General features: G+C 42.5%; 1 protein-coding gene across 2 annotated transcripts in view; it reads right to left on the reverse strand.

Moving 5' to 3' along the window:
- Window positions 1-21,949, reverse strand: part of DYM (dymeclin) — a 445,444-nt gene extending 423,495 nt beyond the window's left edge. For both annotated transcript variants that reach the window (XM_006144440.3, XM_027770270.1), the window contains exon 1: window positions 21,857-21,949. The gene's annotated coding sequence lies outside the window, so the exon portion shown is untranslated. The remainder of the gene's footprint in view (window positions 1-21,856) is intronic.

Raw genomic sequence — 21,949 nt, forward strand, 5'->3', positions numbered from 1 at the left:
TTAAAAAAAAATAAAAAAAAAAAAAAAGAAGATACTCCCGGGACCAGCAGGTGGCATGGCAGATGGGGGCACTGGACTCCCACATGGCCAACCACAGTTCAAGTCCCGGACCTAGCAGCTTATTTCTCACTCTCCTCCCCACCTCCATATCTCTCTCTAGTGAGCACATGTGCCCTATAGAAAATTTAAAATAATAATAATACTGGGATCAGCAGTTAGTGTAATGGCTACACATCAGGACTCCCATGTAGTCAACTGCGGTTCAAGTCCCAGACCCGGCAGCTTAAACTCACGCTGGGCACATCTGTGCGTGTGCCCAAGATCCCGAGAGGAGAATGGAGGAGAAGGGACTGCAGCATGGCCATCCCCCCAGGGGGATGATTTCTTGCTTTCTGTCTCTCTGTCTCTCTATGTCTTTTTGGCGAGCGCATGTGCCCTATGGCTAAAACCTCTCCCCCCAAAAAACATGAAATTTAAAAAAATAATAATAATACTAAATAAAATAATTCTTTAAAAAGAAAAGATACTGCCTATCTGCCTTCTGTAGAGGTTGTACCAACTTGCCCTCCTACCAGCAATGCCTATTTCTTCACCCCATAGCTGATTAATTGAACTGTTGTTTTAACTTTACTTACTCTATTGCTTTCATGAAAGAGAAAGAGGTACCCACAGGGTCTCCTCATACCGTGATCCCCCAGCTATACTCCCAGCCAACCACAATCGCAAGCATGCACCCATACCCAGAATGCTGCAGGTTGACCTGGGATCTCAACCTCGGTCATCCACATGACTCTGGCACTGCAGAGCAACACCCACCACCTGTACCACCTAAGCTGGGCCTAGTCAAAGGTTTTGATCTTTGCCAACTGACAGGTGAAAAAAAAATAGTTTTCCAATATGATTTTTGTGGGTTTTTTTTTTTAAGAGATTTTTTTACAATAGGGCACATGTGCTCGCTGGTGAGACAGAGAGATAGAAAGTGAAAAATCACCCCCAGGGAGAATGTCCATGCCACAATCTCTTCTCCATTCCCCTCTTGGGATCTTGGGCATACATGCACATGCTCCCGGCATGAGTTTTAGGTTGCCAGATCCAGTACTCAAACCACAGTTGATTACATGGTAGTCCAGCAACGTAATCATTATGCCATCTGCTGGTCCCCCAATAAGGTTTTAATTTGTACTGTTCTTACTGTCGAGGCTATTATCTGCTCTTATCCTTTTCCTATTTTCTAATAATGACCTACAGGAAATAAATTTTATTTTCAATGCTGCTAGGAAAGACCACAAAGTTAAGTATGAAAAGCAAACAAGTGTTCGGTCCAGAACTACTATAAAATCTTTCTGAAACAGCACTTGAGTAAAGTCTGCAAGTTTATCAGTAGAAACTGAAGAGAATATTAACAAGGAAAACCAAGAACGCCTACTGAGCACAAAATAGTGTCTGCTTCCCCCTTTTTCTCACCCAAACCTAAAAATAACATTAAGATTTTTTTTAATAGTCAGTAATTACACAGTCATCCTCAAAAAAAAAAAAATGCACAGGGAGCTAGAAGCTGTAAGAAAGTAGAAAACAGCTGGAGATGGGCTAAGAGGGGAACAGCATCCCAGGACAAAGGCAAGAGACTTATGGGCCCCATCACAGAGAGTACGAGCAGCAACTCCAGCCCCACGGCAGAAAGGCCAGAAACAGGCCAGGGGCCAGGTGCAACTGAAGGAAGGTTGGCTAGCGCACCCTGAGCAGTCACCACTGCCAAGCCCTCACACCCTTAGGCAGCCACGGTAGGGTACTACTTGCTGAGAACAGAGGGTGCAATCATCCTGAACTGTAAAACAGAATTTACTATCTCTTCCCTCCAAAAATATCAAGCAGCCACCCAGAAGTCAGTATTTCTTTTTGGTTTGTTTGTTTGCTGAAATTCCTTGCTACAGGGTATGTGTGCTCACAGAGAGACAGAGACAGAGGGAGAAGAGAAAGCACCTCCCCATGGGGATGGTCACACCATAATCTCTCTCTCTCCCTTGTTTTAGGATTTTGGATGCGTGCACGCACGCACACACACACACACACACACACACACACCTGGTATGTTTTTCAAATCACTGTGTTCAGGATGGAAACTAGGTGTTCGAGCACGTGGGATCTGGCTGCCTTATCCACCAAGCCATAGAGCCAGCCCCAAAAGTCACTATTTCTTATCAGTATTTTTGGCTCATGCTAGCTCATTCACATTCCAACAATTCATTCAACGATTTCCTAATATACACTTACTATAAATGCTAGATGTTATGATAGGTACTAAAAGTACAAAAGTAAATAAAACCAGGTCTCTGCCATTAATGAACTCAAAGCCCAATGGGAAAGACAACATGTTGACAGAGAATTGTAACACAATACAGTAAGTACTACAATGGGGTCATTTATTTTTAAGAAACCATGGAAATAAGAGCATTTGAGGCCAAATGAACATTATATAAAACGGCACTTGTATTTAACCCATTTGCTTATAGGGTCTAGATGCTACCAAGTGCTTTCCAAATATCAACTCGTCTAGTCCCTATAATAATCCTAACAGGTAGGTACTATTATCCCAATTTACAGATGAGGAAACTAAGGCACAGAGGACATAAGTGATTTGATCAAGGTCCCAGAGATAAGTGGCAAAATCAGGGTTTGGATCCAGGCGATCTAATTCCAGAGTCCCTGATCCTTACACTGTACCTTGCTGACCGCCTGTCAACCAGTCCCACAACAGCTGCCATGCTACAAACTGTCGCTTCAACCTCTTCCTTTCCATTCCCACTGCCTCCATTCTAGATCAGGCTTCTAAACTCACACAACTTAGTTTCTAGGCTTTGATTCCTTTTCACACTCCACTGCTAAAATAATCCTTGTAACACAGGAAATCCAGTCCTACATAGCAATTAAGACCAAAAGTTCTAATGTAAGACAGATCCTGCTAAGTCTGTTTAGACTCAGTATGAACCTCCCTTTTACCATTTTAATATCCACTGTGTAACAAAAATAAAAAAACTACTTACAAGTCATAAGATTCTCTAAGGATAAAGCAAGATACATGCACAGCACTTAGTAAAGGATCTGGCACAGAATAAGCTTAGCCAAATAAAAGGCCAAATATAATTTATTTTTATTAGTAAAACTAACACTTGTGTCATTTCATTTGCCAGCTCAAAAACATTCAATGAGCTTGCAGAATGCAACTGCCCAGGCCTTTTGAGCCACTCTTTCTGTTGCTCAGGACGGCTCCCACCTCTCAGGAGTGTATTTTTACTTAATAAACTACCTCTTCCTTCCACTATTTGTGTGTTTTCAGTCTTTTGTCTGAAACACCAAGAACCTGGATATCATCACAGAAGCCATCCCACAACATATATTGTGGCGAGCCAGTCCAGAAGCTGTGAAATTGCAAGTGGCCATACGACAGGGATATCGACTCCTTGGGCCCTTCACTGAGTCCTACTGCAAGTCATCCGGCACCAGCGATGGCCCTGGTCAGTCCTCCCAATAGACACAGCAAGGTACTATCTCAATGACCTGCCCCTGGCCCTGCTCTCCCACCTAGACCTGAGGCCAAGAGTTCCATGATTCCCAATAGGTAGGGTCAATGCCCCCTGCCAGCATGAAGCAGTAACAGAAGACAGACCTTCTATTTTCAGCTCCCTAAAAAGATTTATGGAGATCATGCCTCTCAGGGGGAAAATGAGGCAAGAGAAAGCTAGCAAAAGGAAGTGGATAATGGGGCTGGAGCGTCTTCCCATGTGGCTAAATAGAAAAACTGATCAGGGCAGAAAATCCCCTGCACAAGGTACTGTACGCAGGAGCTTAGTGGGAGATGTCTAGCTGATTAGGCCACATCTGATACAGCCAATGAGAAACCAGTGGACCCAGCCAATGATCAACCAAGAGAACCTTGTTCAAAAATTATAAACCTCGCAGAAGGCAACTTCCGAGGCCTTTTGAGCCACTCTTTTCTCTGTCTATTCAGGCCCACTTCTACCTCTCCGGAGTGTACTTTCACTTTTACTTCATAAACTACTTTTTCCTTAAAAAAAAAATTTAATGATTCTTCATTACCTAGAAGAACAGAATACTGACATCCATGGCCCTCCATAGTCTGAAAGCTCGCTTTACAACTTTATTTCCAACTGCCGTCCAAACCTGTGGTTCTCAAACTTGAATGCTATTGTAAGAAACACCTGAGAACAGCCTGTCATTGAAAACACAAATTCTTGTAGCCAAAGATTCAGGATGGCAAGGTAGAGCACAGGCATCTGCATTTTCCGAAATGTATTCACAGTGATTTTGATAGAAGTGAACCTCAATTTGCAAGTAAGCCTGTCACATTGTTGGGCAGGCTGTCTTCTCCATAGGCTGACATGCCCATCCCCACTCTGCTCCTGTCACACACACCTGCACTTCCCTGCCACATCTAACCACACACTTCACAGTGTGACTTCCCTTTTCCTCTAGAATTCCAGAGCACTCATTACCTTCACCACTCATTGAAATTAAATTTCCCTTTTTTCCTAGAATTATTTTATTTAATTTTATTTATTATTATTATTTTAATTTGCTGTAGGCACATGTGCTCACCAGTGAGAAAGAGTGAGAAAGCAAGCTGTCAGGTCTGAGACTCAAACTGTGGTCAGGCATATAGGAGTCCAGTGCCTTAACCACCATGCCACCTGTAACTGCAGGGCCTACACTAACTTTCTAATATGCCCTGGAATGCTATCTGGCTCCGTTTTTTGTTTTTTTATGATTTTTTTTTTTACAATTAAAGTATGAATTTATTTTGGTACAGAAACTTTTTGAAATTCAAACATAGTTTTCCCATTAACACGTATTTCCATGAGCTTTTTTCTTTTTTTTTTTTGAGAGATTTTCACTGTAGGGCGCGTGCGCTCGCCAGACAGACAGAGAGAGACATAGAGACAGAAAGTGAGAAATCACCCAGTATACAAAATGTGATTTCCCATCCAGAATATACTGCATAGTGGGTTAATTAATCATGCATGTTATTGTCAATAATCTTCCATTATATAAAATCCCTATTTCTGACCCTCTTCCCTTTCTCACCCTCCTCCCACACTATCTCTGGTGTCTGCAGTCGTTTTCCATTCCTTTCCCCCCCACATTTTATTGATGACACAATTTCTTATATAATCTAACTACTTTCAATAGCAAGTTCAGCTGGTAATTTCAAGAAATGCAGTTTTAACTTTAATAAATCCAAGAAATGCTAAGGAACTTTGCTTAAAACTTAAAGCCAGGAAACAGGTTGGGATTCTGTTCAAATAGTAGGTGCATGAACCTATCGCCAGCTCAAGACAGGACAAAAATCCTTAAACCCGTGAAACAAAGCCTAGAAGGAAATCAGCAATGTTTTAGTCAAAAGTCATAAAATTCTAAATCACCAGTTCAGTCTCATGTACTTAATCTATCTTCTGTTGTGGTCTAGTGTTACCGATAATATTCTGTGATATAATATTCAACTCCAGACTTGTCCCCATGATTAAGTTGGCCATTTTCTTAGTTTTTGAACTCTTATTTCTGTGTGACTGTATTTCATTTTCCTGATATAGCACTCCTTGCAGAACTTCTGGGAGATCTGGTCTGGTGTTGGTAATTCTTTCAGGTTTTGTTTGTCTGAGAATGTTCTTGTCTTTTCTTCCCATATGAAGGATATTCTTGCCAGGTACAGTATTCTTGGTTGAAATTGCTTTTCCCTTTCATTCTCAACTTTCAAAATTTGCCTATATTTTTTTGCTCTTGGCCCCACTTCTGTATCTAAAACCCGCAGTACCTGGCCATGTTGTTTCACACTGCATCACTCTAATTCTCTTTTTCTCCTTTCTTTTACATGTAAATAAACTTGGTGATTACATTAGGCTTACCCAGATGGTCCGGGATAATCACCTCATCTCTAGTTCTTTAATCCTATCTGCAAAAGCCTTTTTCTTCATATAATGTAACATACCTGTAAGTTCCAGGATTTAAACTGTGAGCATCTTTTGGGAGGCATTATTCTGCTTGTGGCCCCCAAGAGGTTCATGGTGGATCCAAGGGTTGATATTTGTGTTTCCAAACATCGCAGTGGTCATAGTTACTGTCTGATCTTCGACAACCCAGTCTGACGATCATGTCAAACCGTGTCCACTTGTTGGAGTTTGCAGATAAAAGAGTGGATTTATTTGTGTAGGGAGTGATATACACAGGGAAGTTTAATTGAAAGATGGAAACGAATGTGAAAAAAATGAGTCTCTTCGCCTTTGGTATACCAATTATACGGATGTTTGGACGTTTGATGGTATCTAGTATTTCTTGTATATTATTCTCATTTTTTGGGCAATTTTCTCAGTCTTTGTGGTCAATTTTTCTATGCCAGCAATTTTCTATTCTACATTTCAGATGCTATTTTCTGTATGATCTAATCTGCTTTTAATACTTTCAAGGGAGATTTTGATTTTCTGTATTATAGCTTTCTTCTCTAACAGGTCCATTTAATTCTTTTTTAAAGTGTGTGATTCCTTTTAAATCTTGCAAGAATTTCCTCACCTCCTGAAATCTGTTAGCTCCTTTCTCCTGCCTCTTCTGCAGTTCACTGTATCTCTTTTCTTCCATCTCTATTAGCCTCATCATTATGAATATTCTAAATTCTTTATCAGACGTTTCTATAATTTCTATTGAACTGTCTGTGGATGAAAAGGAATTATTCTTTTCCCTTGGAGGAGAGGTATTTTCTTGCTTTCCCATATTTCTTGTGGCCCTGCAGTGATTTCTGGTCATCTGATGGATGGTGTGTTTCTTCCTAATTCTTGAAGTTCAATCTGAGCATTCAGGAGCATGCAGAAGGAGGCAATCTGGAATGTCTTTGCCATTTCATTTTTTTCCCTTTGTGCCACAGATTCAGTGGATATTGAGGAATATGTTAACCCTAATAGTATTTGGATGTTTGGCTATGGTGATCTTAGATCTGTCACTCGAGTTTGTGGACTGGAGGCTGAATTATCAGTAGAAAATCTTCATTTCTCTTTTTTTCCCCTGAAATCTCTAGTTCTCAGAGCCTTGGAGGAGTCTTTTGAAGGCCTGCCGCTTGCCTCTCCGCCCAAGTTTGTGGGCTGGAGGCTGAATTATCAGTAGAAAAATCTTGCTGTCTGACTCTTAACTTTTCAGATCAGTTATATCTCCAGCTACAGGCAAAAACAATACTTTGAACAAAAAAGTGTATGTTCAATATTTTGAATTCAATTTGTGAAATATTATATATATATGTGTGTATATATATATAACTATCTCCTGATTTAATGTCACTTAAATGGAAAGTAAACATTAGTAGGACTGAAAACTCATGATATTTCAGATGCTAAGTCCGTCTGAAAACCCTCAAAATAAAATGACACCCCAATGGTCTTTGTTTCGTCTTAGCTTGAGAATCCACAAACCAGAAGCTATATTACAGAATCATCTGCCTCCTAAAAAGCAAAACATATAGGGACCAGCAGTTAGCGTAATAGCTATGTCATTGGACTCCCATTTAGTCGATCACAGTTCGCGTCCCGGACCCGGTGGCTTAAACTCACACCGGGTGCGTGTGCGTGCGTGCCCAAGATCCCAAGAGGAGAATGGAGGAGAAGGGATTGTGGCGTGGCCATCCCCCCTGGGGGATGATTTCTCGCTTTCTATCTCTATGTCTGTCTATGGCCTATTTGTACTCAAGAGACTTTAAGAAGAAACCTTGTAGTTAAAACAGGAGACCAGAGAAATGACAGGCAATGGTTACTAGCCAAAGGACATGTTAAATGTCACAGGTGCCCTGAGTCCATCAAGTAATAGAACATTCTCTGAAAGGCTACTATGTTCCAAGTGCTATATTAAGTACAGTTGGGTATTCCATTCCAGTGAAAGTAGAATGAAAATAAAAAGATATAAACCCACAAAGATCGGGGGTGGTGTAGAAGATGGAAAGGTGATAAGGAGTGTAACTGACCCCACAGAACTGAGGAAGCCTTAACATTAGTGCCTGCCAAAGGGGACACTAGCAAGAAGCAAGGAACCTTGGGAAGACATGAAATGGGAGTCAAGGCACAGGGAAGACTGGGGCAAAGTGGAGGATTGTGTTGTGGGTCTCTCTTCCCAGGAGGAAGCAGGCTGCAGAGACCTGGAACTGCAATGGCAAGGTTGGGAAGGGTAGTGGGGTAGAGAAGAAAACAGGAAGATGAAGATAAAGTTGACTTGTTACACTATGTTTTTGTTTGTTTGTTTTTAAGAGGTTTTTGCCTTAGGGTTGGAACACTAGCCTAAGATAGAGACAGTGAGAAAGTGAGAAATCATCACACGGGAGGATGGCCATGCCGCAGTCCCTTCTCCTCCATTCTCCCAGGATCTCGGGTACACACGCACACGTGCCCTGCGTGAGTTTCAAGCCACCGAGTCTTAGACTCTAAAAGAGGTTGGCCATGTGGGAGTCCAGCAATGTAACCACTATACCATCTGCTGGTCGCAACTTGCTACCTTATCACACAGTGGTTGTCCAGTCTCAAAGTGGGAGACTGGAGGATTCTTCTCCATAGAAACTGAACAGATACAGACATTGAGGATTTCCCACCCCCTCCCACTTAAAAATCTGACTTCTGCCTCATAGTCATGTCCATCACTCCACAAAGTCCACTCACACAAAGAGCTTAGAATCAACTTTGTCACGGGTAAGGAGTGGCCTCAATCTTAAACAGGAATGAACAGCCACAAATTATTAGATACATGAGGAAAATCTCCAATCTGAAATACAAAAGTCAAACAAACTGAAGAAAGGAATAATAGAAAACATGATTCTAGAAAAAACTGTATACTAAAATTAGTATCCTGAGAGATAATAAAAACACTAGGTCATTGGGAAAGTCATGATGTATTTTTGTGTTTTTCTATGCAAAAATGTGTCACGACTTTCCCTATGACACAATAGTTACAATGATAACATCAAACATTTATGTAGCATCTGCTAGCTACCCAGGCACTATGCTAAGTGTTTTAGGTACACTTACTCACTTAATCCTTCCCAGAACATATGAGGTGGTACTTATTCTTTTCCTTACTCTTGATACAGCATGCATACACACACACGAGAGTGAGTTAGAGAGAAAAAGAGAGGGACAGGGATGAACCCCCACAGGGTCTGGTTGCACCATGATCTCCCTGCTCCAGCCCTCCAGATCATCAGATCTTGGGCACTTGCACATGTGCCCAGTGTTTCAGGCTGACCAGGCCAGGGGTTTGAACTGCAGTAACCATGTGGGATCCAGCTTCTCTTTTTTTTTTTTTTTGGAGAGGATTTTGATATGTGCATGTGCTCCCCAGACAGAGACATAGAGACAGAAAGCGAGAAATCACCCCCCAGGGGGGATGGTCACACCGCAATCCCTTCTTCTCCATTCTCCTCTTGGGATCTTGGGCACGCACACACACGCGCCTGGCGTGAGTTTTAAGCCACCGGGTCCGGGACGCAAACCACGGTCGACTACGTGGGAGTCCAGCAACATAGCCATTATGCTAACTGCTGGTTCCCAGATCCAGCTTCTCTTGAACAGCACATCACCACTGCACCAGAGCCAGCCCCAGGCAGTACTTTTATATTCTTATTGCCTTGATCATAGGTTAGCAAAGTACAGCCCTAGAGCTAAATCCATCCTACTGCTTAAAAACCGATTCTTACATTTTTAAATGATTAGGGGAAGAAAATCAAAAAATATTTTATAACATGAAGCAAGTGCATGAAATTAATTTTTTTAAAGAGATTTTCTTCTATAGGGCATATGCACCCATCAGAGAGAAAGAAAGCGACAAATCACTCCCCAGTGGGGATGGTCATTGTGCAATCCATTCTCCTCCATTCTCCTTTCAGGATTTTTGGCACATAGGCACTGGCACCTGGCGTGACTTTCAAGCTGTCAGGTCTGGGACTCGACCCATGCTCAGTCATATGGAAGTCCAGCGATGTAACCACTATGCCATCTGCTGGTCCCGAAATTAAATTTCTAATATCCATAAGTGAAGTCTTTTTAGAACACAGCCATGCTTGTAGCTGGATCCCACATGGCCAGCCACATGATTTGAATCCCAGCCCCAGGGCTTGAAAAACACGCTGAGCACGTGTGTATGCCTGCCCTAAGTCACAACAGGATGAAGAAATGGAAGAAAAGCGATTGTGGCATGACCATAGCCAATGGGGATGCTTTCTCGCTCTCCTCCCTCTGTCTCTCTCTGGGCAAGCATATGCGCCCTCTGGCAAAATTTTAAAAAAAGAACCATCGTGCTCTTTTACTTACAGTTGTCTATCGCTGTTTCCTGATAAGCCAGCAAAGTCGAGCAGTTGCTACAGAGACGCTGTGTGGTGTCCTCACCTCCTTCTGCTACTCACCACACTACAGCCTCAATGACAGCTGCCACCTAACAGCATTCCAAGTGTTACACATACCACCGTACTTTTAACTCCTTTTGCCAGTGAAGGTCTATCATGTTGAAAAAGAAATGAAGTAGACTCTGATGTTACACTTTTAAGTCACAGAGGAGTACAGCTTGGGGTCAGCAGGTGGTGTAGTGATAAAGGTGCTGGACCCCCACATGGCCAACTGCAGTTCGAGTCTTGGACCCAGAGACTTGAACTCATGCTAGGCACATTTGCATGCTATGGCTAAAATCTTGAGAGAAGGGATTGCAGCATGGCCATTCCCCCCTGGGATTGGGGGGGGGGGGGATTTCTCACTTTCTGTCTCTCTGTCCCTCCAATGAGCACACATGCCCTATAGCAAAAACCTCTCTTTAAATAAATAAATAAATAAATAAATAAATAAATAAATAAAAGCTTAAAAGAGTTTTTTAAAATAGTTGCCACTAGGGACCAGCAGTTAGCGTAATAGCTATGTCACTGGACTCCCATGTAGTCGACCACAGTTTGAGTCCCAGACCCCATGGCTTAAACTCACACCGGGCATCTGTGCGTGCATGCCCAAGATCCCGAGAGGAGAATGGAGGAGAAGGGATTGCGGCGTGGCTATCCCCCCGAGGGGTGATTTCTCACTTTCTGTCTCTCTCTGTCTTTCTGGTGAGCGTACACACCCTATAGCAAAAACCTCTCCCAAAAAAAAAATAGTTGCAACTAGATCAGACTAAAAAGTAGGGATGGGAAAGGCAGGGTACTGGTGAGTTTTATAATCCGCCTTCTAGTATTATTTATCTTTGTAACAATACACACGTTTTATTTAAGTAGAAAAAACACTTTTCAACAAATTTGAATGAATGTGCTTTACTAGTTCACGAGCACTAATTATTCATATGAACAACTCAATGTGAAAATACCAAAGAACAGGACAGTTGAAAATGCAAAACAAGCAATACCCAAGCTGCAAGACTTTATGGCTAAAAAAACACAAAGACTCTGTCAAGGTTTAACAAATACTTCCTGAGTGCCCACTATGTGGCCTGCACTACGCAAAGTACCAAGGTTAAAACGCTGAGAAGTAGAATTGATTTACAGTCTAATAAGAGTTATAGCTAAATCGACAAGAAATTACAATCTGGCAACTATTCGAAACTCAAGGGAAGCTTCCCAGAGGTCATGCTATAAAAGCTAATACCCAGGGGCCAGCAGGTGGCATGGTGGTTAAGGGCAATGGACTCCCACATAGCCGACTCCAGTTTGAGTCCCAGACCTGGCGGCTTACTTGCTCGCTCGCACTCTCTCTCTCTGTCCCTCTCTGGTCAAATTTAAATAATAAATAAATAAAGTTAAATAAAAGAATTATTTTTTTTTAATCTTCAAAAAAAAAAAAAAAAAAAGGTTAATACCTGGGCAGGCTCAGCAATACAATGGTTAAGCACTGCCCAGAGGCTTATATCTCACATTGCAAGTCAGGGTTCAAGTCCTGGCTCTGGAGGCTTGAAAAACATGCTAGGATGTGCACATGTTCCCAGGATCTCAAAAGATGGAGAATTGAAGGAAAAATGATTGCGGCATCCCAACGGCACCTCAAACTTAACATGTCCAAAACTGAATTTTTTTCTTTTCCCCACCTCCAATTCCTACCTTTTAATACCACCTATTCAGATATCCAAGCTCCGAAGCTTGAGAAGAGACAGAAAAACTACTAATATTTATAGATGTATGTATTGCCCCATAGATATTTTCATTAAATTCTCTAATACATATAAGTAAATATTAGTTCTATGAGACAGGTAACAAAAGTTGAAGCAGGACCAGCCAGATAGCATGGTGGTTAAGACAGCTGGATCCCACATAAGGATCCCACATGACAGACTCTGAATTTCATGTCCTGGGATACAGTGGCTTGGAAACACACCAGGCGTGTATACATGCATGTTCAAGATCCCAAGAGGAAAACAGAAGAGAAGGGATTGCACTGTGGCCATATTCCCTGGAGGGTGATTTCTCACTTTCCCCGTCTTTCTTTTTCTGTCTCTGTCTCTCTCTTCCAAGAGTGCACGCCCTATAGCAAAAACTAAAAAAAAAAAAAAAAAAAAGAAAAGCTGAAGCTCAAGAAGGTTGAGGCTCAGCCACGGTAGCATATGCTGGCTGACACTGCTACTGGACAGGATGCTAAGCCCACTTGGAAGGCCTGGTTTTGATTCCCAGGATACCCTGAAAAAGCCAGGGACCTGTGGTCCTAGCTGCTCAGGAGGCTGAGGAAGGAAAATCAGGATATAAGAGAGATTCTGTCTAAACTGACAAACAACAAAAATAAATAAAAATTGAGTAACATGACAATGTAAATAAATGGCCAAACTAGAATTCAGAGTTTTAATAAACATGTGGGGGCTGGGGCCAGCACGTGGCATAGTGGTTAGGGCACTGAACTCCCACATGGCAGACCGCCGTCTGAGTCCTGGCCTTGGCAGCTTGCTTTCTCACTTTCTCTCTCTCTCATGAGCGCACATGCCGAATAGCAAATTAAAAAATAATAAATTAAATTTATAATTTTTAAAATGATAAAGTGTGGATCAGTCCACAGAGAAATTACTTGTGAATTATGACCTCAAAATGGGAATTGCTTACTCACTCTTCAGTCCTCCTTTCTTTTGAGTAACAGAACTCGAATTTTTGGTAAGGCACATAAAAGATACACAGAAGTCTCCCGGTGAGTGGACAGCCACTTATTTGTCCCTTCTCCATCCTGCTACTTGGAATGTGGAGAATTTAACTAGAACTCCAGTTGCCATGCAGGCCCCAGAAATCAAAGGCCACTCCCTGATAATGACAGAGAAACTACAAAGAGATTGGGTCCTTGATGACACTAGAGCTGTCCTATTGGCTTTGAATTACCTATATAGTTTTGTTTTATTTTTTTATTTATTTATTTTTTTGGAGAGGTTTTCACTATAGGGTGCATGCGCTCGCCAGAAAGACAGAGAGAGACATAGAGACAGAAAGCGAGAAATCACCCCCCAGGGGGGATGGCCACGCTGCAATCCCTTCTCCTCCATTCTCCTCTCGGGATCTTAGGCACGCACGCACACATGCCCGGCATGAGTTTAAGCCACCGTGTTCAGGACTTGAATCACAGTCGACTACGTGGGAGTCCAGCGACATAGCCATTACGCTAACTGCTGGTCCCTATAGTTTTCTTGTACCTGAGAAAAAACATGTTTACACTATTATTTTTCAGGACTCTTATTCAGTCATGCTTAATCCTAACTGATACAAAAGGCTTTAAAAATATTATTTTTAAAAGAATTATTTATAATGATAAATACTATTATATAATAATTAGGTGTTATTATATAATTATTATAATAAATTTTATTTATTTTTATTATTTTTTAATTTGACCAGAGAGAGACAGAGAGAAAGGGAAAGTAAGAAAGCAAGCTACCAAACCCAGGACTCAAACTGCAGTTGGCCATGTGGGAGTATAGCACCCTAACCATCACGCTACCTGCCAGCCCCTTAAAAATATTCTAAGGACTCGGAACCAGTAAATGGCATAGTGTTTACATCACTAGACTCCCACGTAATCGATCACAGCTTGAGTCCCTGACCTGGCAACTTATAACTCAAGCTTGGTGCATGTACATGTGTGCCCAAAATCCTGAGGAGAATGGAGGAGAAGGGATTGTGGTGTGGCCATCCCTCTTGGAGGGTGATTTCTTGCTTTCTGTATCTCTGTCTCACTCTACCTCTCCAGAGAGCACATGCGCCCTGTAACAAAAATATCTCCAAAAATGGATAAACAAATATTCTAAGACAAAGGTGGAGGTCACATGAAATATTCTACAGGAAGAATTATCAAGATTCAGTGATTGATTCAACCTAAAAAAGAAATTTATTATCAGTATTATGACACACAAGAGTTTTTTGTGTGTTTGTTTGAATTTGCTTAGGGTACATGCACTTGCCAGAGAGACACAGAGAGAGAGGGAAGGTGATAAACCACACTCCAGGAAGACGGCCACACTTCAGTCTCTTCTCCTTCATTTTCAAACTTTTGGGATATGGGGCACACATGCACATTTGCCCAGTGTGATACTCAAGCTGCAGGGTCCAGGATTCGAACCACATAGTTACCCATGTAGGATCTAGCTGTCTTAACCACCATACCACTAGTTGGCCCCCCACAGAAGATTCTTTTAAATAATTCTGCCAAGGACCAGCAGGTGTCACAGAGGTTAAGATGGCTGGATCCCACATGGCCAACTTCAGTTTGAGTCCCAGACTCAGCAACTCATAAATCACACTGGTCATGTGTACGTGCATGCCTAAAATCTAGAGAGGATAATGGAGGAGAAAGGACTGTGGTAGAGCATCCCCCCAGGGGGGGTGATTTCCCACTCTCCCCACCCCCATCTCTCTTTCTCCACAAGCACATGACCCTATAGCAAAAAACTTGAGGGGGGAAAAAAAAAACCTCTTCCAATGTCCTTATTGAACTTACAGTCACTTTTGGTATCTACATTTTTAAAGCTTATGATTAGGGACCAGCAGTTAGTATAATGGCTATGTTGCTGGACTCCCATGTAGTCGACTGCAGTTCACATCCCAGACCCGGTGGCTTAAAACTCACGCCAGGCGCGTGTGCGTGCATGCCCAAGATCGCGAGAGGAGAATGGAGAAGAGATTGCGGCGTGGCCATCTCCCCTGGGGGGCAATTTCTCACTTTCTGTCTCTCTCTCTCTCTCTCTCTGTCTGGCAAACACACGTGCCCTATAGCAAAAAATAAATAAATAAACAAGAAGTGTCCAAACTTCCTTAAAGGAACAAAACAAAAACAAACAAAAACATCTTCTAGAAAATAAGACTTACGTCATGGTGCCAGTCTATAACCTAGTGGTTAAGAGAGCTAGCTCCTATATAGCAGACTGTGGTTCGAATCCTGGCTCCAGCAGCCTGAAAAGCACACTAGGTGCATGGTATGTGTGGTGCCTCAAATCTAGATGAGACAGAAAAATGGAGAAGGGATTGCAGTGTGACCATGCCTGATTAGGAGATGTCTGCCCCTCTCTCTCTCTCTCTCTCTCTCTCTCTCTCTTTCTCTCTCTAGTGAGCACCCTCCTGCAATTAAAAAAAAAAAAAAGGAAGGAAGAAAGAACGGAAAAAGAAAAGAAAGAAGAAAGAGGGAAGAACAGAGCAGAGCACGATTGGAGTCCTGGACTCGGTGCCTTGAGAAACAACGCCAGGCACGTGTGCGTGTGTGTGTGTGTGTGTGTGTGTGTGTGTGTGTTTATACCCTGAATCCCAAGAGGGGAAAGGAGGAGAAAGAACTGCAGCCATCCCCACTGGGTGGCGATTTCTCACTTTCTCGCCTCACCTCACCCCCCCGACCACCATCAGTCTGTCTTTCTTCAGTGAGTGCGCATGCTCTACAGCTAAAACTTAAGAAGAAAGCACAGACTTATGTAAAGTTGTTTCCAATCCAACTAGTTTAGGTCATTTTGTTTAGAAATAAGTAATATGAGTATAACGTGCAAAATGCTTACAAGCAGAGCATTATGTTCAGACCATTAAACTCTGCTGAAAACCTTACTAGGGAAAATGAGCTTAAAGACAGGAGCAGACAGATACTGAAAATTCCCATCACACTTCCTGGTAAGTAGTGCCAAGAGAAAGCCAGGACCATCAACCCTAGAGACAGTGAAGATTTCGAAAGCTGGGCAGAAGAGTGGAATCCCACCAGGAAGCACAATCACCAAACTAGAGTACTTCTAGAAATCCTTTCCACCTCTTAGATTCTTCTCTCTGTCCAGGAAAGAGCAGCAATGGCCATTTTGTCACTCTGCTTTTCAGGCCCACAGCACTCAACCATGTCCAGCTGAGTCACAGAAGAAAACCGTGAGAAGCGGCCTCAAGCACCAATCTGGCAGCAGCTCATTCTGCCTGAACATCTTTTCTTGCTTTAATTAAAAATCTTCTCTCCCTGAGAGGGCCAGCAGGTAGCAAGGCAGTTAGGGAAACAGGACTCCGATACTGGTTCAAGCCTAAGACCTGGAGGCTTGCTTTCTCACTTTCTCTCTCCCCCTCTCCCTCTCTGGTGAGCACACACACCTTATGACAAATTAAATAATAATAGTAATCAATATTAAATTCTTCTTAAAAAAAAAAAAAAAAAGAGGGGGTTAAGTCATTGGACCCCCCCATGGCCGACCAAGGTTTGAGTCTTGGACCTGGCGGCTTACTTTCTCTGTCTCTCTCTGGTGAGCACACATGCTCTATAGCAAATTTTAAAAATAATTAGAGTAATAAGGGACCAGCAATTAAACGTAATGGCTATGTCACTGGACTCCCACGTAGTCGATTGCAGTTCGAGTCCCAGACCCGGTGGCTTAAAACTCACACCGGGTACGTGTGCATGTGTGCCCAAGATCTCGAGAGGAGAATGGAAGAGAAGGGATTGCAACATGGCCATCCCCCCTGGGGGGGTGATTTCTCGCTTTCTGTCTCTCTGTCTCTCTGTCTGGTGAGCACACACGCCCTATAGCAAAAACCTCTCAAAAAAAAGAATTGTTTCTTTAATTTTATTTATCATTATTATTATTTTATTTACTATAGGGTACGGGGGTGTGATTTCTCGCTTTCTGTCTCTCTGTCTCTCTGTCTGGTGAGCACACACGCCCTATAGCAAAAACCTCTCAAAAAAAAGAATTGTTTCTTTAATTTTATTTATCATTATTATTATTTTATTTACTATAGGGTACACGTGCTCACCAGAAGAGAAACAGAGAGAAAGAGGAGGAAGGCAAGAAAGCAAGGTGCCAGGTCTGAGACTTGAACTTCAGTAGGCCACATGAAGAGTCCAGCACCTTAACCACCACACCACCTGTTGGCCCCCAATGTTTAATTAGTTTTAAAGGTCTCATTTTACCAAAGCCTACATTACAAGTGTCACAGATATTTCCTACATAGAGTCCTGTGCCACATAATGACATTTCAGGAAACAGACCACATTCACAGGGGTAGTATCGTAAGGAGCACTCGGGCTATGCCATGTACCCTAGGTACGTAGTAGGCGATCCTGGCTAGGTCCTCTAAGTATGCTCCATGATGTCTGCACAACAAAGAGATCCCAAAATGGTGCTTTTCTCAGAGCGTACCCCTGATGTTAATCAATGCATTACTGTGCTTATTTATAGTAATTAAAAGGAAAAATGATGGAGTCTCTCCAGTTTTAATTATTCCCATCATCTGTAACCCTAAGCGAAGGAAATTACCTATTTTCATTTTTTTTGAGAGATTTTTTGCTAAAAGGTGCATCTGCTCACTGAAGAAACAGAGAGAGACAGAGAGACAGATTGTGAGAAATCACCCCCTGGGGGATTCACCATGCTGCAGTCCCTTCTCCTCCATTCTCCTCTCAAGATTTTGGACATGCACACACACACACCCGGCATGAGTTTCAAACCTCCAGGCCCAGGACTCGAACCACAGTTGACCACATGAGTGTCCAGCACTTCAACCCACTATACCATTTGCTGGCTCCAGTCACCTACTTTCTTAAGTCTCAGCAAAATATTCCGAAACACATTAGCAGTGGTAGGCGAAAAAACCTCCAAAGATCTCCACATCCTAATCCATGAAATCTATGATTATGCTGCCTACGGAAAAGGATTTTGCAAGTGGGATTAAATTTCGGATCATGATTTGGGAAAATTATTCTGAATTATCCGAGTGGACATAATCTAATCACATGGGTCCTTAAAAGCAGAGAACCAGGGCCAGCAGGTAGGGTGGGTTAAGGTACTAGACTCCCATATAGCCCACCACAGTTCAATTCCCAGACCTGGAGGCTTGAAAATCATGCCAGGTACTTGTGCACACGAGCCCAAAATCCCAAGAAGAGAGTGGAGAAGGGGTTGCGACATGGCCATCCACCCCGGGGAATGATTTCTTACCTTTTCTCTCTGTGTCTCTCTGGTGAGTACACGCACCCTATGGCAACAACCTAAAAAAAATTTTTAACAAATAACTTTTTCCAGCTGTGGTCAGACATGACTACAGAATGACCAAAGAAACGCAATGTTAGTGGCTTTGAAGATGGAGGAAGAAGGTCACAAGTCAAGAAACATGGCAGTCTCCAGAAGGTACAAGGGGCAAGGAAATGTATCCTCCCCTAGAGAGTTGGGTTCTGTCCTCCCGACACAGAGCTAAGCCCAGTGAGAGACATTTTAGACTTTTAACCTACAAAACTATAAAATAATACATCTGCGTTAAACCACTGAATTTATAACAGCAGTCATAGCAAACAAACATAGACACATTAAACAACTGCTAACAATATATGAAATTACATAAAGCGTAATTAAGATGCCCAAATATTGGGTTGCTTGAAAAGTCATAACAGCTTTTTTCTGTTTTCCTATGCTAAAAATGTGTCATGACTTTTCTGACAACCCGATGATTGCAGCACTGGAAGAGTTTTCTGTGTACACTGCAGCCTATTTCATTTGTATTCCTCTCCTGCCCTCACAAAACTCCATTCATTAAAAAGTCAACCAGTGGGGGGCTTTCTCTCTTTCTCTCTTCCTCTGTCTCTCCCTGGTCAAACTGAAGAACAATAATATTAATAAAATAAAATAAATAATAACTTTAAGGGGAAAAAAAGCCAACCAGTGACAATTCTTCAAATTTTCTGTGAAAGAATGAGACATATTAATCACAAAATGAAAGTCAGGATTGCAGGATCTACCAGAAAAAGTCAGGAGACAATTATGCTATGTTTTTCAGAGTCAAACATAAAAGTGTTTACACTGCTTATTCCTTTGTATCCAATGGATATTACATTTTGAAAAATAAGTTCTAGATACTGATAGTACTAAGCTTACTATTCTTGACATTTTATTTAACTTTATTTACTTACTTAATTTTTTTTTTTATTTGACCAGAGAGGGACTAAGCGAGAGAGATTGAGAGAAAGTGAGAAAGCTAGCTGCCAGGTCTGGGACTCAAACTGTGGCTGGCCATGTGGGAGTCCAGCACCTCTAACCATCACACCATCTACTGTCCCCGTCTTACTATTAATTTTTATAAGGGTAATAATGATACTGTAGGCATATTAAAGACAGAGGTTCAACCCATTTTTCTACAGATACATATTGAAATGTTTCAGCAATAAAATGGTAGATTTCCTTGAAAATAATGGGGGTAGAATTAGGAATAGACAGGGATAAAGGAAGCTAAATTGGCATGAGTGAATACTTGTTGAAGTTGGGTAATGGGTAAATGGCAGGACATAATATTATTTCACTGTTCGAACTTTTCTACTTTTAAAAAGTTCAAGGTCAGGGACCAGCAGGTGGCGTGGTGACTAAGGAGCTAAACACTCCCACAGGGTGGACCACGGTTTGAGGCCTGAACCTGATGGCTTGCTTTCTCACTTTCTCTCTCCCTCTGTCTCTTTCTGGTCTAATTTAAATAAACGAATGAATAAATAAAATTAAATTAATAATTCTTTTTAAAATTTAAATAAATGAATGAATAAATAAAATTAAATTAATAATTCTTTTTAAAAAAAAGTTCCAGGTCAGCCTGACATGGTGGTTAAAGTAGCCAGATCCCACATGACTGACCATGGAGTTCAAGACTTGGGCCCAGCATCTTGGGAACCATGCTAGGCATATGTGCATGACCACTCCTCATGCGGGTGCTTTCTCATTTTCTCTCTCTGGTGAGTGTATGTGGCCTCTGGTAATTTTTTAAGTATGAAAACAAAACAAAAGTTGACTTATCTGTCATAACAATATTGATTTATTTATATCATCCAAGGGGTCTTCAAAAAGTTCATGGAAAATACCTGTTATGAGAAAACTGCATGGACTTCAAAACTTTTTGCACCAAAATAAACTTGCACTTTAATTGTATTTGTCCACAAACTTTTTGGTGTCCTCTCATACAGCAACATTAACTTCTGTTTTATCTGCTTCGTATTTTTTTTTAAAGAACTACTTTATTTAACATTATTATTTTCCAGTTTGATCAGAGAAAGAGAGAGAGAAATTAAGAAAGCAAGCCACCAGCTCCAGGACTTGAAATGCAGTCAGCCATGAGGGAATCCAGTGCCTTTAACCACCACACCAGAGCAGGCCCCTCACCTCCTTCCAGTTAACATTGCCCACCTCAATTGACAGTTTCATCTATTATTATTTTTTAATTCCAAGTCATTTTGGCCTATTTTGTCCTAATTTGATGTGCTTAAGCAAGTCATCCAATCTCTAAAAGACTGGTTCTTCATCTGCAGAATGGGAATATTCCTATTTACCTATTCTATCTCTGAGGATTTTATCTAAGATAAAAAATGCAAAGCAGAACAATCAATCCAGAAATCCATACGTTTACATATCTCATCCTCCACAGCAGCCATTCACCTGTTCGCATAGATTCTCCTCCCACCTCCAGCTCTCTCCTGAGCCCCCAACTCACCAGCTCAAGCACCTGGATTCCTGTGGTAAGGTCACACTCGTCTACACACACACACACACACCCCCCATTCACTCCAGCACCTTTTCTCTGCACACTTCTCTCTCCAACTTGCCCTTTCAAGAATCCCACTCCACCTGAACCCGTGGTCAGTCTATCCTGGGAACCTCTTTGCCGGCCCTATTACGATCACCCCATTACTTCTCTACTCCTTTTCGGTACTTTGATCGGATCCGCCGCATCATCCCACTACAGTCCCCAGTTCACAAACACCCACCCTTTCACCAAGCAGTGAAAACACAATTGCTCAGGCAAATCCACGTTGATAGAAAGCAGATCAGTAATGGTAGGGGTGGGGTGACTGCCAATGGGCACGGGCTTCTTTGGGGGATAAAACGTTCTGGAATTAGACAGTGGTGACGGCTGCACAACCACGTGAATATACTAAAACCCACTGAGTTGGAGTTTAATTGTACTTTCAAAAGGTGACTTTTGTGGTATGTGAATTACATTCAATAAAAATATGTACGTCCAAAAGCAAACTAAAATGTTATTGCTCACCCTGCCCATCACACGCCCATTTGTCAGACCAACATCGATCGATTGCCGGAAGCATCGGCTAGTCCTTCGGTACCCCCAACTCCCTACACCTTCGGACAGAGGGTCCCTCAAATCTGGATTAACACACCCCCGACACCCGGCGGGGAGGACGGACCGGGCCAGCTCCCGCCGTCAGGCATAGCCCTCGGGTGGCCCGGTCCCTCCAGGCGGAGGTCCCTTCTGACCTGAGCTGGCGGATCTGCCGCTAGCGTCCTGGCGCTAGCCCTGACCGCAGGGGTCCCCTACCCGGCTCTGACATGGGACGGTGGGCCCGCCGGGCTTCCTGCACAGCAGCCTGGCGGGGGCTGCGCCACAGCCCACCTGTCTCGGCCGGCGGGTCGATCCGCTTCCAGCTGCGTGCACTGACGGCCCGGCGGCAGAGTGATCAGGGGCAGCCGCCGTCGCCGCCCCAGC

This window comes from Tupaia chinensis, unplaced genomic scaffold (assembly GCF_000334495.1).
Source record: "Tupaia chinensis unplaced genomic scaffold, TupChi_1.0 Scaffold000119_2, whole genome shotgun sequence".
In the NCBI taxonomy this organism is placed as follows: domain Eukaryota; kingdom Metazoa; phylum Chordata; class Mammalia; order Scandentia; family Tupaiidae; genus Tupaia; species Tupaia belangeri.